The 15,768-nt window shown below is 33.4% G+C and overlaps 1 pseudogene; it reads right to left on the bottom strand.

The window, feature by feature from the left end:
* Positions 1-6,403: 6,403 nt before the first annotated feature.
* LOC116463263 (small nucleolar RNA U3) lies at positions 6,404-6,486 on the bottom strand (annotated as a pseudogene).
* Between the last annotated feature and the right edge of the window lie 9,282 nt (positions 6,487-15,768).

Genomic DNA, 15,768 nt, shown 5'->3' with positions numbered 1-15,768 from the left:
ATGATGAGTTCATGTCCTTTGTAGGGACATGGATGAAACTGGAAAACATCATTCTCGGTAAACTATCGCAAGGACAAAAAACCAAACACCGCATGTTCTCACTCATAGTTGGGAATTGAACAATGAGAACTCATGGACACAGGAAGGGGAACATCACACTCCGGGGACTGTTGTGGGGTGGGGGGAGGGGGGAGGGACAGCATTAGGAGATACACCTAATGCTAAATGACGAGTTAATGGGTGCAGGAAGTCAACATGGCACATGGATACATATGTAACAAACCTGCACATTGTGCACATGTACCCTAAAACCCTAAAGTATAATTAAAAAAAAAATAAATAAATAAATAAAATATAACTTTTAAAATTATGGAATCTCAGGTCATCTGGTCAGCAGCCATTTTATGTCTGATAGCAATCATGTTTTACTTTCTTTAGGTATTGAAACCTTTCCTTCATCTCTGTGAAGTTCTAGGAAATACGCTGTTGTACTGTAGATAGTCTCACACCAAACGTTACTCTAACCCTGTATACAGTAAGTAATTGGATCAAGTGTTTCAGTGAATGGTCAGTACTTAATCACTGTCATTTTGTCTCATAATATGTCACTTTGTCTTGCTCATTCAATTTCACTTTGACAAGAGATAGTGTTTTCCCACATTTTAGTAGTGTTATAGCCAACAGGGATGATGAATGAGTTTCCTGGTTCTGCTTCTTACATATTGTCCACCCTCTAGGTTGTAATTTAGTCTCTTTTCTCTCTTTACATCTCTCTGAGCTCTCTCATTTACTCTCTTGAATTCAATTATATTCTGTACACAGATTATTCTCAACTCTAAATCTCAAACTAAAACCATCTCATTTAGATTCTATAGATTCAACTTCTTACGTGTGTCCAATATAGGCGATACCAATCTCTGTAACATTGAGCTCATCTTCTTTGGTCCTAGTTTTATGCTTCTCTTCCTCATCACCTGTTTCAGCAAATGTGTCCACCATCATTATTTTAATAGCTGATTAACCATTTTTTCGTTTTTATGCCCTATTCATTGCCAAATTCTTTCTGGAACCTCTGGAATCTTCCAAGAATGGAAAGCTAAACATTTAGTTTGTCTGCTTAAATCTTTGCAATGGTCTCCCTCATTTTTAGAACAAAGTTTAAATCACTTTGCACAATTTATCTTACCCTATAAGTTTAGCCACTGCTTACCTCTCTATTTTCCACTCAGATAGTCATGGCTCAAATGACACACACATACTCTTACTCTCTCTCTCTCTTTCCTCTTACCCCCATCCCCATTACACAACCCTGGGACTATGGAGGTTCTTCCAGTGAAGAAGTCCTATTTTCTTTTTTATCTTTATCTTCATGATTGCTAGGAATTTTTTGTAGAAATCTCAGTCTAACCTAACTAATCTCTATTTATTTTCAGGTTTACGATTAGACATCCCTTTCTTCTGTAAATGATTTTTAAATTTCTCATTATAAGTATGGTACCTGTTAATCATCTTACTATATGCTTCTATGGATTGTGTTATGCCTACTTTTGTACTGTGTTATAATTTCCTATTTGCCATTATGACGAGACATTTCTATTGGATCAGCATTATATTTTTCACATTTAGTTCGGCACTATTCGTAAATGATAAAATGGATAGTTAATATTCATTAGATGGATATCAAATGAAGGCAAGATGCTGGATACTTCTGGTTTAGAACGAAATTAGCTAATATAACAGATCCTATATTTAAACCAACAGGAACCCAATTTTCTTATTCTTGCTAAGACACAGACAAATTTGTTTAAAATTTCATATCTCCATGCCAAAATCTAACCAAGCATCCATGTTATAAATCTGGGATGATACTCAGGAGGACAAAAGCAACTATGCTAATACAAGAAGAAGAGATTTTCTGAGATCTTTGAATAAATTGTTGAGCCACCAGCACAAAATTATTAGCCTTGGGCTTCCTACCAAATAAAATATAAATAACGTCAATGGTATAAACCATTGTCTATGGAACATTTTGTGATTTCATAACAGACACACCAATCCTCAGCCTTTTTAAATATAGTATCTAGTAGTGTGCCTAGACCATAGTCAATATTAAATAAAATACTTTGAATGAAAAGTATAAGAAATGATACCTTTCAGCATTTGCATATAACTGAATAATCACAATCTTTCCCTCATTCAAATTGATGTGATGTAAATAATTACTGTTATTTGAAAACCTAAAATATAATGGTATAGACACATAATACTAGTTCAGTCATTCTGTTGACAATTATTTAGATACTAGCAAGTAAATAAAAAGAATTGAGTAGCTAGTTAATTATTAGTCAATAGCACAATTGCATTCAAACAAGAAGACTGAGGCTAATCAATTGTACCTGAAACAGTTAATTGTATATTCATCTTGATAATATTACATTTAAATATTAGTAAGTACCCATATTTATGTGTAATAATTACATATAAAGCTGAGAATTATAAGGCTTTTAAGACTATATTTCCTTCTAGGAATTTGATTAGGAAATATATTAGCAATGTAAGTAGCACTTTATTCATAAGGTTGCAATAAATAAACTTTTGATTTTGTCATCTTCACAAAAGTGATTCCATTTACTCATAATTTGTAAATAACTTTAAATTAAATCTTACTTTTATTATCATGTCTCTTCGAAATAGAACTAAGTCATCAGAAATAATGGCTATGAGCACTAACAGCAGGAAATACATATATCCAGCTCCCTCCTTTTGAGTAAATTCTGATTTTTTTCTAAACATAAAAATATATTTCTATTAAATATATATATTAACATATATATAATACGTAGAATACATTTCTGGTAAATACATGAGAATTGACTTGATGGCAGGAATTGGTTTCAAGGAAAACTATACTTTGATAGGATTGGGAATTGTTTCATTTTCTTTGATCTGTAATGATACTCTTTTTTTTTTATTGTACTTTAAGTTCTATGGTACATGTGCACAATGTGCAAGTTTGTTACATAGGTATACATGTGCCATGTTGGTTTGCTTCACCCATCAACTCGTCATTTACATTAGGTATTTCTCCTAATCCTATCCCTCCCACCTCCCCCCTCCCCAACAGGCCCTGGTATGTGAAGTTCCCCTCCCTGTGTCCATGGGTTCTCATTGTTCAGCTCCCACTGAGAACATGTGGTGTTTGGTTTTCTGTCCTTGTGATAGTTTGCTTAGAATGATGGTTTCCATTTTCATCCATGTCCCTCCAAGGGACATTAACTGATCATTTTTTATGGCTGCATAGTATTCCATGGTGTATATGTGCCACATTTTCTTAATCCAGTCTATCACTGATGGACATATGGATTGGTTCCAAGTCTTTGCTATTGTGAATAGTGCCACAATAAACATAGGTATGCATGTGTCTTTATAGTAGCATGATTTATAATCCTTTGGATATATACCCAGTAATGGGATCATTGGGTCAAATGGTATTTCTAGTTCTAGATCCTTGAGGAATTGCCACACTGTCTTCCACAATGGTTGAACTAATTTACGCTCCCACCAACAGTGTAAAAACATGCCTTTTTCTCCACATCCTCTCCAGCATCTGTTGTTTCCTGACTTTTTAATGATCATCATTCTAACTGGAGAGAGATGGTATATCATTGTGGTTTTAATTTGCATTTCTCTAATGACCAGTGATGATGAGCATTTTTTCATATGTTTTTTGGCTGCATAAATGTCTTCTTTTGAGAAGTATCTGTTCATATCCTTTGCCCACTTTTTGATGGGGTTCTTTTTTTCTTATAAATTTGTTTAAGTTCTTTGTAGACTCGGGTTATTATCCCTTTATCAGATGGGTAGATTGCAAAGATTTTCTCCCATTCTGTAGGTTGCCTATTCACTCTGATGATAGTTTCTTTTGCTGTGCAGAAGCTCTTTAGTTTAATTAGATCCCATTTGTCAATTTTGGCTTTTGTTGCCATTTCTTTTGGTGATTTAGTCATGAAGTCTTTGCCCATACCTATGTCCTGAATGGTATTGCCTAGGTTTTCTTCTAGGGTTTTATGGTGTTAGGTCTTACATTTAAGTCTTAATCCATCTTGAGTTAATTTTTGTATACGATGTAAGGAAGGGATCCAGTTTCCACTTTCTCCATATGGCTAGCCAGTTTTCCCAGCACCATTTATTAAATAGGGAATCCTTTCCCCATTACTTGTTTTTGTCAGGTTTGTCAAAGATCAGATGGTTGTAGATGTGTGATGTTATTTCTGAGGCCTCTGTTCTGTTCCATTGGTCTATATATCTGTTTTGGTACCAGTACCATGCTGTTTTGGTCTTTAAAATTTTCTATTCTTAGAGGAAAAGAAGAACACTTAAGGCACAATAGAATCCCTGACTTTCTAGAACGATCTATTTTCTCCTTTCATTATACTTCTGATTTTCTTTACATGGTAGGATTTAGGAAATAAACAGTATAGCTGAGGGTGGTGGGTGAAGTGAAGGTATGGAAGACCCACGAAGGAACACCTGAAAAGGTGACCCTGTATCAATAACCCTTTACTGCGGTTTTTCCCCTGAGCTAGTTTAAATAGGCTTATTTACAAGAGAATGCTAGATATATGGCAAAGCAAATGCAAATATTAATGCCTTTAAAATGCAAAAATGAGTTCATACACATACTTGTCTTAATTTTTTTTAAAGGACAGATTTCAAGAACAACTGTATTGCTGTTTCTCTTTACTCAATGATATTTAACTGGAATGCTAAGTAAGCATTAATATTAAACAAATAAGATTTTGTCATCTGGGCTTCCCCCAATACTGTTTCTTTTCCAGTAAAGGCAAAGCAGAACAGAACAATGCATGCCTGTACACACACACACACACACACACACACACACACACACACAGAGGAAGGTTTGTTAATAAAGACTAAAACTGTGTATTCAACAGAAAATGTTTTTGAAAATGAAACCCCAGAAGATTGTACATCCAATATCGACTTCTAGTCACATTGTAAAATGCATGTCACCCAGAAAACAAATAAAATATTACAATGTAAAGTTACTTTGTGTTTCATAATATCATTCTCTGAATTATTATATTATTAACAGATTAATATTGGTGACACACAGAATTTTTTTAACTGGACATGCAAAGTATAAATTGGCTATACCTTGTCCTACCCCGCATAAATATATCCTCTACACCATCACTGCTTTCAAGACAGAAGAGTTAACTTTAATGTGAGCATTAGCCGGCTCATCTTTCAGGCTTCTTTTCCATCATTTATGATTATTTTATCTAGTTACTTTCTCATTTATTTCGCCAGTTTTGCCAAAAACTATAACCTCCAGACATTTTCCACAAGTTTAACAGCAAATTAGGTTATTAATTAAAAACACTAATTCCAAATTGCCCAGCCAACAACATGCTACCAAATTATGCATTAGACATCAGAAATGCAAACAAAAAATTTGTATCATCCATTTTAAATTTTATAACCTTAGTAATGAGATAAGTTAAAATATTTTGGTATAAAAGTTATGTGAAGATGGTTGTTTTTAAGGAAATAAAAATTCCTTACATTACATACGTAACTATATGTAACTATATGTACACAATTATATATATATATATACACACACACACACATACACACATATATATAGCTATGTGAACACAGGTGTATAATTTAAACATATTTAGTAAGGTTATATATAAAAATGTTTCCTATATGTTAATCCAAACATTAGCTAATGATGAGACATTTTATTTTATGGTTCCATGAATTCTTGACTCCATGATTTTCTAATATTTTATTTAGTGTAATCAGCTGAAATGCTTTGAGTTGTCAGCAATAGAAATCCCAAGCTCAAAGCCTATAATCTTAGAAAATTTTTAGAGACACATTTTTAAAGTCTGCGTTAAAGAGACATTCACAGTAGTAGACATTTATTTAAATATGAAGGCCAGGCATGGTGACTCATGCCTGTAATTTGAGAACTTTGGGAGGCCAAGACAGGAGGATCCCTTGAGGCCAGGAGTATGAGACTTAGCCTGGGCAACATAGTAAGACCCTGTCTCTACAGACAAAACCAAAAGCCAAACAAACAAACAACAGCAACAACAAGAAAACCATTAGCTAAGCGTACCTAATCTGGAGGGTGAGATGGGAGGACTGCCACTTGAGCCCAGGAGTTCAAGGCTGCAATGAGCCAGGATTGCACCACTGTGCTACAGCCTGAGTGACAAAGTGAGACCCTGCCTTAAAAAGAAAAAAAATAAATTAAATTAAATTAAATTAATATAAAGAAAATAAAATAATATGTTATAATTGTTGATAGATTTGTATGAGAACCAAAAACATAGAGTTTTTTGAACTGGTTTTATTCTACTTCAACAAGTGTCTTTGTCTACACTTAAAATTCTGCAGCATATTTTAGTAACATACTATAGAAATGATCCCTGAAAGTATAGTCTTAGCATATTTTAAAATACGTCTTTTACAGAGATCTGATTTTTTTCTTCAATGAACATTATACATTGTTTAATTTAAAAGATAATGGGAAGGCATTATTCTGTAAAAGACAAAATGAAGGGATTTTAATGCAAATGTCAAGTTGCCTGTGTCTAGGATATAAGGATCTTATAGCTTTAAATTTTATTTTCTTCTCACAGATTCCTTAATTAAAGATAATGTTTAATCTGTTACCAAAGTCATATATGACTTTTTGAACAGTTCTATCAGTGGCACCTACAAGACATACTTAACATTAAATAGAATGACAAGATAATCAATTACAAGATCTTGGAAACAAACCAACACACAAACCCAGAAGTGATTTTACAAATACACCTGTAGCAAGCTGGACAAATGCCAGAGTTAAATAACAACAGAATAGTTAAGGAAATGCTTTGAATGGAGGTGGGTGAGCTTATCAGAAGGCACTTATATTTGCCCTTCTGTTTGGGAAAATTTTGTAACTGCCAGGTAATAAATTTTTCATCCATCTGAATTTTTTTTTCCAGAAGGCATTAAAAAGCCAGATGTTTCCAATATCCAGAATTATGTTGCAAGCATAAAACACTTAGGATACTTAGTCAGCATTTCACTTTCAGAAGTTTTGAAGGAAAAATATTCATGTAGTATTGTATTCCTGGCAGAGATCCACTATTTTAAAAATATATACAGCTATATTTTCTGCCACATATTTTGCTAAAAACACCAATGTTCAAAACAACTACAGACATTATGATATAAAGGAGGAATTCACATTTGAAATAAGCAGTAAAATCTTCAGCTCAGGCCGGGTGCTGTGGTTCACGACTGTAATCCCAGCACTTTGGGAGGCCAAGGCGGGAGGATCACGAGGTCAGGAGATCGAGACCATCCTGGCTAACACGGTGAAACCCCGTCTCTACTAAAAATACAAAACAATTAGCCAGGCATGGTGGTGGGTGCCTTTAGTCCCAGCTACTCGGGAGGCTGAGGCGGGAGAATGGCGTGAACCCGGGAGGTGGAGCTTGCAGTGAGCCAAGATAGCGCCACTGCACTCCAGCCTGGGGGACAGCGCAAGGCTCCATCATCAAAAAAAAAAAAAAAAAAAAATCTTCAGCTCAAAATGTTATTGTTGTAATACATTAACTTGTTTATATCACTCATATTAGGATCATACACATTTTATCAATCTCTGTTCTCCTTTCACAGCAGCAGAGGTATTTTGCCACAGAATGATCTTCCATGAAATAGCCACCTCTGTTTTGCAAGATGAAATACCCTAAGCATGTTGTTAACCACCTTAATCTCGTTGGCTCACTTGATATTTTCTCTCTCTCTCTCTCTCCTACCCCCACGCTCCCCCACCTGGCCCACCGGCGCCCCCTCCTTCTCTGTCAGATTCTTAACTCAATGAACCAGAATCTGGTGGTGAGATCAATTTAAGGGTCATGATGAGACCAAAAGTTGGAATACTAAGACAGAGACTGTGGGAGACATGCAGTCCAAATATGATTATAATTTAATAAAACCCTAGGAGTGAAAAAAGTTTCAAGAAGTATTTAGGGGGAAAAACAATAGACACTGGGGACTGGATGCAAAAACATTGAGGTTTTTCACTCATTGACATTCATAAACTCAAGATCTTCTAACTCATTTACTCTCTTTTCTGGACATGAAACAAATCCTCCCACATTCTGCAGGAAGTCTTTGTGTGGCATTCATGAAGTTACTACAATGGAGAAGAATATCAAGGTTCAAAATAGATTGATGTGTCTCTTGATTCAGTCTTCATCAGTGCTTAATTTACATATGGTCTTCTTGCCTTAACTGAGGGAAGTGATAGAGCTTTCTGTGTCAAATAAAATCGGTTGTATTTTTGTAGTGCCTATTAAATTTGACAGGTAAAGAGATGATGCTTTCAGAATAAAGGAAGAGAAGTCCAGGGCATTGAATCCTAAAATGACCTCTAGAGTACAGCTGAACAATATCATATAACTTTATTTTTGTACCTAATAAAGTAGAAAGATCTGCTGAGGTGCTTTTTATTACATTATGGTTTATAATCAGCATCATTTGCTTGCTTCTATGACAATAGAATTTTCCTTCTGCCCTTTCACTCTTAACATCTAAGCTGCTTGATCTACTGTACATTATTTTGTCTTTTAATAACCAATCCCAAACTTAGTCTTAGCCATAAGTCTAACTTTTATCCTTAAAAAAATTTACTAAAGGTAGACTGTCATCATAGTCACATTAATTGTAATGTTCTTGCCTATAATTACTTTTTCTCTTATTACTACTAGAAAATTTATCTGAAATTTGGAAATAGGCAAAAGACATTATTAGGCATGTTGTCAGTGCAATCCTGGACTTTATTTTGTCTTGGCTAGGCCATTTTACAACTTCGTAGGGCATTTAATTTATAGATTTTTGGCTAGTATAAAGACAAATAATTTGGCTTAAGCAAAACATACAATCCCAGATATGTAATTTCTTTTATCTTGTTGTATTATAATCATTGATGTGGCTTACCCAGCAATCTGATCCTCCTATACTCAAGCTTCTCAAATGCTTTTTGAGTTGGTTTGAAGCTCTCGCTGTTTCCTTCATTATATAGTTGAATAAAATCTTATAACCTGTGTTCTTGTTTATTTGCATGAGAGTCTTAATTGTATCCTTTAAAAATATATTTTGACAATATTGCTCATTAAGCTACAAGCTCTATGAGAATAGTGTAAAATTGTTTTTAAAAATCTTAACATTTAAGATACCATCTCTTAGTCTAGTGATATATATGTCCTTAATTACATAAATAAATACGTTACGTGTAATGTAAGGAAAGTGTAATGTAAATCATATACTTGTATTTATCATCATGGTACAGACTGTGTAAAATTACTGCAATCAATTCTAGGTATCACAGCAATCATTTCATGATACAGTGAAGTTTCCAGAAACAATAACATTAAGAACTCCAGCTGCTAAATCGTGTAAAGAAACATAAACAACAAAAAACATAACATGATTTGTTGATGTGTATATGAGTACAGATGTACAGCCACAAAAAAGTAGATATGTACACTGTGTTATATTCACACAGTGGAGTGTTATACAACAAAGTACATATGAATGTTCACCAATCTATTTTTTCTAAATGCCCGATTAATTCATACGTATATGTATAAGTAATATACAATAAGAAAATTACTGCTTTGTTTTCTAAATACTGAATAGATTATTTATGTTATTCTGAAGTGCAACGGTTAGTTACATATATGAATGTGGTATAATGACCTTATATCAAAATGCAGTCTAGAATTCTATGTGTATCGTTCCAACACTGAGAATCATCCATAGAAGACTGAATATTAAGTCATTTACTAGATAAAATATTGTTTTATTAAAATGATTGTTCTAGTGATATAAGCATTACAAATGTATATATGTTATATATATCATATAACTATGTGACATTGCAACACTTAGGCTGAAACAAACTATTTAATAATATTTAGAGATGAAATCAGTGCAAACATGACAACTATCCAATGGAGAAAACGTAAATTCAGAGGCACTCTCCTATGTTGGAAACTGTGGCTAGATCTTCACAGAAAAGGAAATATGTGAAGTTAGATGTTCAGCCTTATTAGTAATAGAAAAATGTTTAAAATTAACCTGAGATTCAATTCTCCAACGATTTAACTGATAGAAAAACCTATAAATTAAAAATGAAACATGTCAATAATAAGCATTGGAAATGATGTGGATTTACAAATTACGTGGGGTACAAATTGGTACAAACACTTTGGAAAAGACTTTGGCATTAACTGCTTAAGTTGAACATTCATATACCTTATAACCAAGCACTTCAAATTCTAGGCATATATATACGAATACTCTTTCACATGTTTAGTAGATGTGTAAAATGCTGTTCACGGAACCAGTTCACAGAACACACCAGAGTTCTCTAATATAAACACTGGGATATATTTATACAATAGAATGCTACATAACAAAGAAAACAAATGAACTACATAGCATGGGACAACATGGAGGAAGCTTGAGTATATACAATTAAATTAAAAATTAAGTCACCAAAAGATGACTTTTTATTAATATAATAATATTTAAAACCTCACGTATTTTTCAAGATTACATATAGATACAATAAGTCTTTTAACAAAGACAAGAAGATGGAATGCATAGAGCATGTGTCTGGATGTAGGTTTTTGTAGAAGTCCTAATTTTTGTTTTGGATTATTGGTTCATAGGTCATAACATTGCTAAAAATACATATATGTTAAATGTACTAAATGAAATTAAAATGGAGAAAAGTAATGTCTTAGCTTCATTTGTTAAGGATTTTCAAATTGTTTAAATGATAAAAATTCAAAAGGTGATACTAAAAATCTCTTAAATGGTTTGGGGTTTGTTTTACATATCAATGTCTAAAGTAATATAATATTCATAACTTTTTTTGCCACCTGCATGAGGTTCTGAGTAGAAAACATGTTTTTCCCTAACTCCAAATTATTTAATATCGGAACTTGAACTTATGTACCCATTTTAACTACTAAACTGGGAACACCAAGTATATAGTACTTCTCATAAATAAATAAACACACAAGTAAACCAAGTGTTATTTTTGAATGGATGTATTGGTTATGGATATGTAATGTATTAATGTCTATATAATCCAAAGATTATATTTTTAAATTATAAATAAATATACACATATGATATCTAACATCTGATTGTCTTGAGTGTGATAATTTAACTAGATTAATTTTAGATTACCATAAAAAAACATATCAAAACTAACTGATTTATTCACTTTTCAACCAACCAGTCTCCTTTGAGAAAAGCAGGTAAATTGACTTTTTTTTTTTTCAATTTTGAATCCTTTTTGGAATGAGGTAGTCAAATACATATTGATTTCAAGGATGGAATTGTAAATCTCAAAATAAGAAGATCCATAAAACGTATCATGAAAGTTATTAAAATACAGTAGTGTTATTTGGGAGTTTGTAAAATTTATTTATTTATTTATTTATTTATTTATTTATTTATTTATTTATTTATTTTTGAGACGGAATCTCGCTCTGTCGCCCAGGCTGGAGTGCAGTGGCACAATCTCGGCTCACTGCAAGCTCCGCCTCCCGGGTTCACGCCATTTTCCTGCCTCAGCCTCTCCGAGTAGCTGGGACTACAGGCGCCCGCCACCACGCCCGGCTAATTTTTTGTATTTTTAGTAGAGACGGGGTTTCACCGTGGTCTCGATCTCCTGACCTCGTGATCCGCCCACCTCGGCCTCCCAAAGTGCTGGGATTACAAGCGTGAGCCACCGCGCCCGGCCTGTAAAATTTATTTTTAATATTGTTTACAAGCTTTACAATATCCTCCCCCGTCTTTATCTAATGTTGAATACAGTTATGCAGTGTTCAGTGTGAGCAAAGGACCTGCAAGTGCTGCATTGATAAGAGACAGAAATAAGACATCATTTCACTTCTCAAAGTGCCCACCAGGGAGAAAGCAGAACAGCAAAAGAAGAAAACTTGTTTCTGGAGTTTTACTTAAAAGAGCCAGCAAATTACTATGGGAAATAATTACTATTAGAAAGAATAATAAAAATGTGTATTTATTTCACTAATTTTATGCCCTTTTTTACTAGAACATGTCTTTTGAGGCCTCAATCATAAAATGTATTCTATATAAAGATTGGAAGCCATCAAGACCCAAGACATTTATGAAAGCAGAACTTGGTTTTTAACTGTATTTTTTTTTTTTTTTGGAACACTGTAATATCTTTCCTGTGTATTCTTGTCTTTAACCTTTGATCTGGGGACATCTTGCTACAGAGAAATGTGTAGTATATAAAGAAAAAAAGACTTGACATTTTATCATGTTAATATACATATGTCTTTTCTTTGTGGAAAAGATAACAGAATAAACTTTAATCAAGTATATAGCCTGTTAAAAGGACAATATTTCCTATTAATTAGAAGCAGATTAAGAGTCCTTTAGTGAGTCTTCTGTCATGGCATATTTTCCAAAAAAGGATTTTAAAATCAATTTCCTCATACATATTTTTTAAAATGTGATCATTCTAGTGTTTCTCCTTCCTTCTTTCAAAGGGAACCAGGAAGAACTTGATAACAGGAACTTGCATAATTAATCAATTGATCACTGAGCTTCATTGTCGTATTTCTAAGGTCAAATTTTGGGAGAAAGCTGTTGCAATTTCATCAGGGTGTAGCAACGCCCGATTTGTAACTGAGTCCCATCTGGGTGAGCAGCCAGCTTATAACAATCTTGGAAAAGCTCGCAGGTTTCTCAAAAAAGCCTCAGGTATTGTTTTTGCAAAACCTGGGGCTTTTCTAAGATTTGTTTTCTCAGGTTGGTTTGTCTCAAAAAGCATTTTTCTGGAGCTTGTTACAAGAGTTATGGTGTGTCAAAGAATCAGAATTACGATTTTTTTTTTTAGGTAACTTAGAAAACATGATGGCTACTAACAGATATTTATCTCAGTGTAGCAGTATATATTTTCCTAAAATTATAAGAAGGTTTTGAAATGTTTTTATACACATAATAATTGCATTTTTAAAATGTCATTTTGAAATTAACACTCAGTGAGTAAGAGACTGAAAATAACCTGCTAAGTGAATCTCATTTTATAATTAATATTTGTGTATCAGGCATATATATTGGGAAATATATAATAGGAAATTAATTAGCTCTATTTGTAATATAATGCAAAAATAAATTACCCTTTAAAGTTAGTAATGTTCTGACTAAAAAAAATATATTAAATACATAAAGTGACAATATTTTCTTAGAAATGTTGGGGCAAAAATTACACAAATTTGTTGTCAACCTCAAATAGTAATACCCATTTGAAAGCTGAAGTTTTTAGTTTGTGAGACACATAAATCACATTAAAACAATGTTAACACTTTTAAGTTTATGAACATGTCTATGTTTTTAATCATCTCTTCATACACACACACACACACACACGCCACACACACACCCCTTGACAATGTAATCCTTGAATTTTTTGTTATTTTTGAAATACACCATATTTATTGTAAATAGCTTACAATTAGCTATAGCACTCTTTGAATTCAAACATAAAATTAGAATCACTAGGTTGGAATATTGGTTCTGTAAATTACTAGCTTCGATACTTTAACTAGCCTTATTTTTTTGATTCTTTGAAAAGCTACCTTTTAATTCTTTAGCTTGGGATTCTTTAATGTCCCTGGGCCTCATATGTGTTACCTTCAAAATAGGATACAATAAAGTTTATTTCACATATATGCATAAATCAAGTAATATTATGAGTCTATGTTAAAGTGCTCTATATGGCGTAACATAAATTTTTATAAATATTTATCTGTTATGTGTTTAGTATACTGTTAAAGTCTAATGTAAATTAAAAAAATACATCTTTATGAAAGAACTGTAAGCAATTTGAGAGAAGAAACAGCCACGTGGAGCAGTCAAGTAGTGACACAAATTAAAGCAAATAGCGTAAGATCAGTGATAAATGCAACAAAATGTTACCAAATTTCATAGGCCTGGTAGCTCAATGTGGCATAAAACTATATGGGAGTATATAACAAATGTGTCGATCCTGAATTGGACAGCTAAAAAGATCAGTATATTTGAGACATAATCATTTTGATGACTGAAAGTAGCAAATGAATTAGATGAATTAACACTTCAGAGTCTTGAATGGCAAACTAAGAAGCTAGACTCTACTTCAGAAGAGAATAGAGTCTTGTATGCTTCTGAGCAGGAGAAATATTATAATGCCATTAGGTCTATCTAGACAAATAAATTTGGCATTAGAATGACAGGTTAATTTGCCAGGAAATGCAGTGGAAATAAGAGAGAATATGTCTAGGAAACAATTTCATTAGCTTTGGAAATCTAGCACAAATTTCATTATTCAAAATTATCCTACTTTGGGTTGTGTGCATTTCATCAAATAATAAATAAGTCCACATAAAATTTGACCAAATCTGAAAATAGTAGTCATTCTGACAAAAGCAATTATTTGCCTAAGGAACAATCAAGTGCCTTTGTCCATATTCACCTTGATGACTTATGATTAATACATTTGGAATGTTAATAATTTAGCAACTTATCTCTTTAATTTCACTTCATTATTCTAAATTGCACTATTCTATTCCAGTGCTAGGACTCTGCACATTATTATTATTATTAATTATAATGGAGACTGTAGTCATGATTCTGGTGAATGAGAGATTATTCTAGATTCTGGAGGTGAGATCCTGCTGTCCTCAACAATTCATCATGAGAAAAGGAATTAAACAACGGAGTTAATGAATTTTACATAGAACTCTTATATGGAATCTTCTAAGTGTCCTTATACTTAGGAAGAGTAGAAAGAGGAAAAGAGAAGGAGGAAAAAAATCTGGGAAAGAAGTATTGGCTATGATCATCTGGTCACTCCAATTTAGTGGAGAGCTCAAAGTATAGCAGACAAACATCTGGATTTTAGAGTAGCTAGTCAAACGCATTAGGTTTATTTTGTATTATATTATAAATCCTGATAAGAATGATGTTATCCTGAATACGTTTCAATGGCAATGTTAACATGTTAATGTGAAAATACAGCCGGTGACATTCTTTTAATTTTGTCAAATATGAAATATAAATATCAATTGTTGACTATATTCTGGATTGTCAGAGTAGTTCATCGCTGTATACGATCCTATAAAAGAATTACTAAAAATTTTGCGGGCCAGGTACGGTGGCTCATTCCTGTAATCCCAGCACTTTGGGAGGCTGAGGCAGGTGGATCACTTGAGGTCAGGAGTTCAAGAACAGACAGGCCCACATGGTGAAACCCCACCTCTACTAAAAATACAAACAAAAGTAGCTGGACATGGTGGCGCATGCCTGTAGTCCCAGCGACTCAGGAGGCTGAGGCAGGAGAATTGCTTGAACCTGGGAAGTGGAGGTTGCAGTGAGTCGAGATCGTGCCATTGCACTCCAGCCTGGGCAACAAGAGTGAAACCCTGTCCCCTCAAAAAAAAAAAAAAAAAAAAAAAATCTGGAAGATCCTACTTCAGTTACACACTAGACGCATGCATAGAACTGAAATTTTATTTATTATAGTTCTATGCTAGTTCGTGGAGAAAATTAGTATTTTTACCATCTTTGCCATGATTGGGGTTGAAAAAGAAGGAATTATGGAAGAAGAAAATTATGACTAAATATTTTTATGATATA

This window comes from Hylobates moloch, unplaced genomic scaffold (assembly GCF_009828535.3).
Source record: "Hylobates moloch isolate HMO894 unplaced genomic scaffold, HMol_V3 SCAFFOLD_31, whole genome shotgun sequence".
Classification (NCBI taxonomy): domain Eukaryota; kingdom Metazoa; phylum Chordata; class Mammalia; order Primates; family Hylobatidae; genus Hylobates; species Hylobates moloch.
This window is presented reverse-complemented; position numbering and strand designations above follow the sequence as displayed.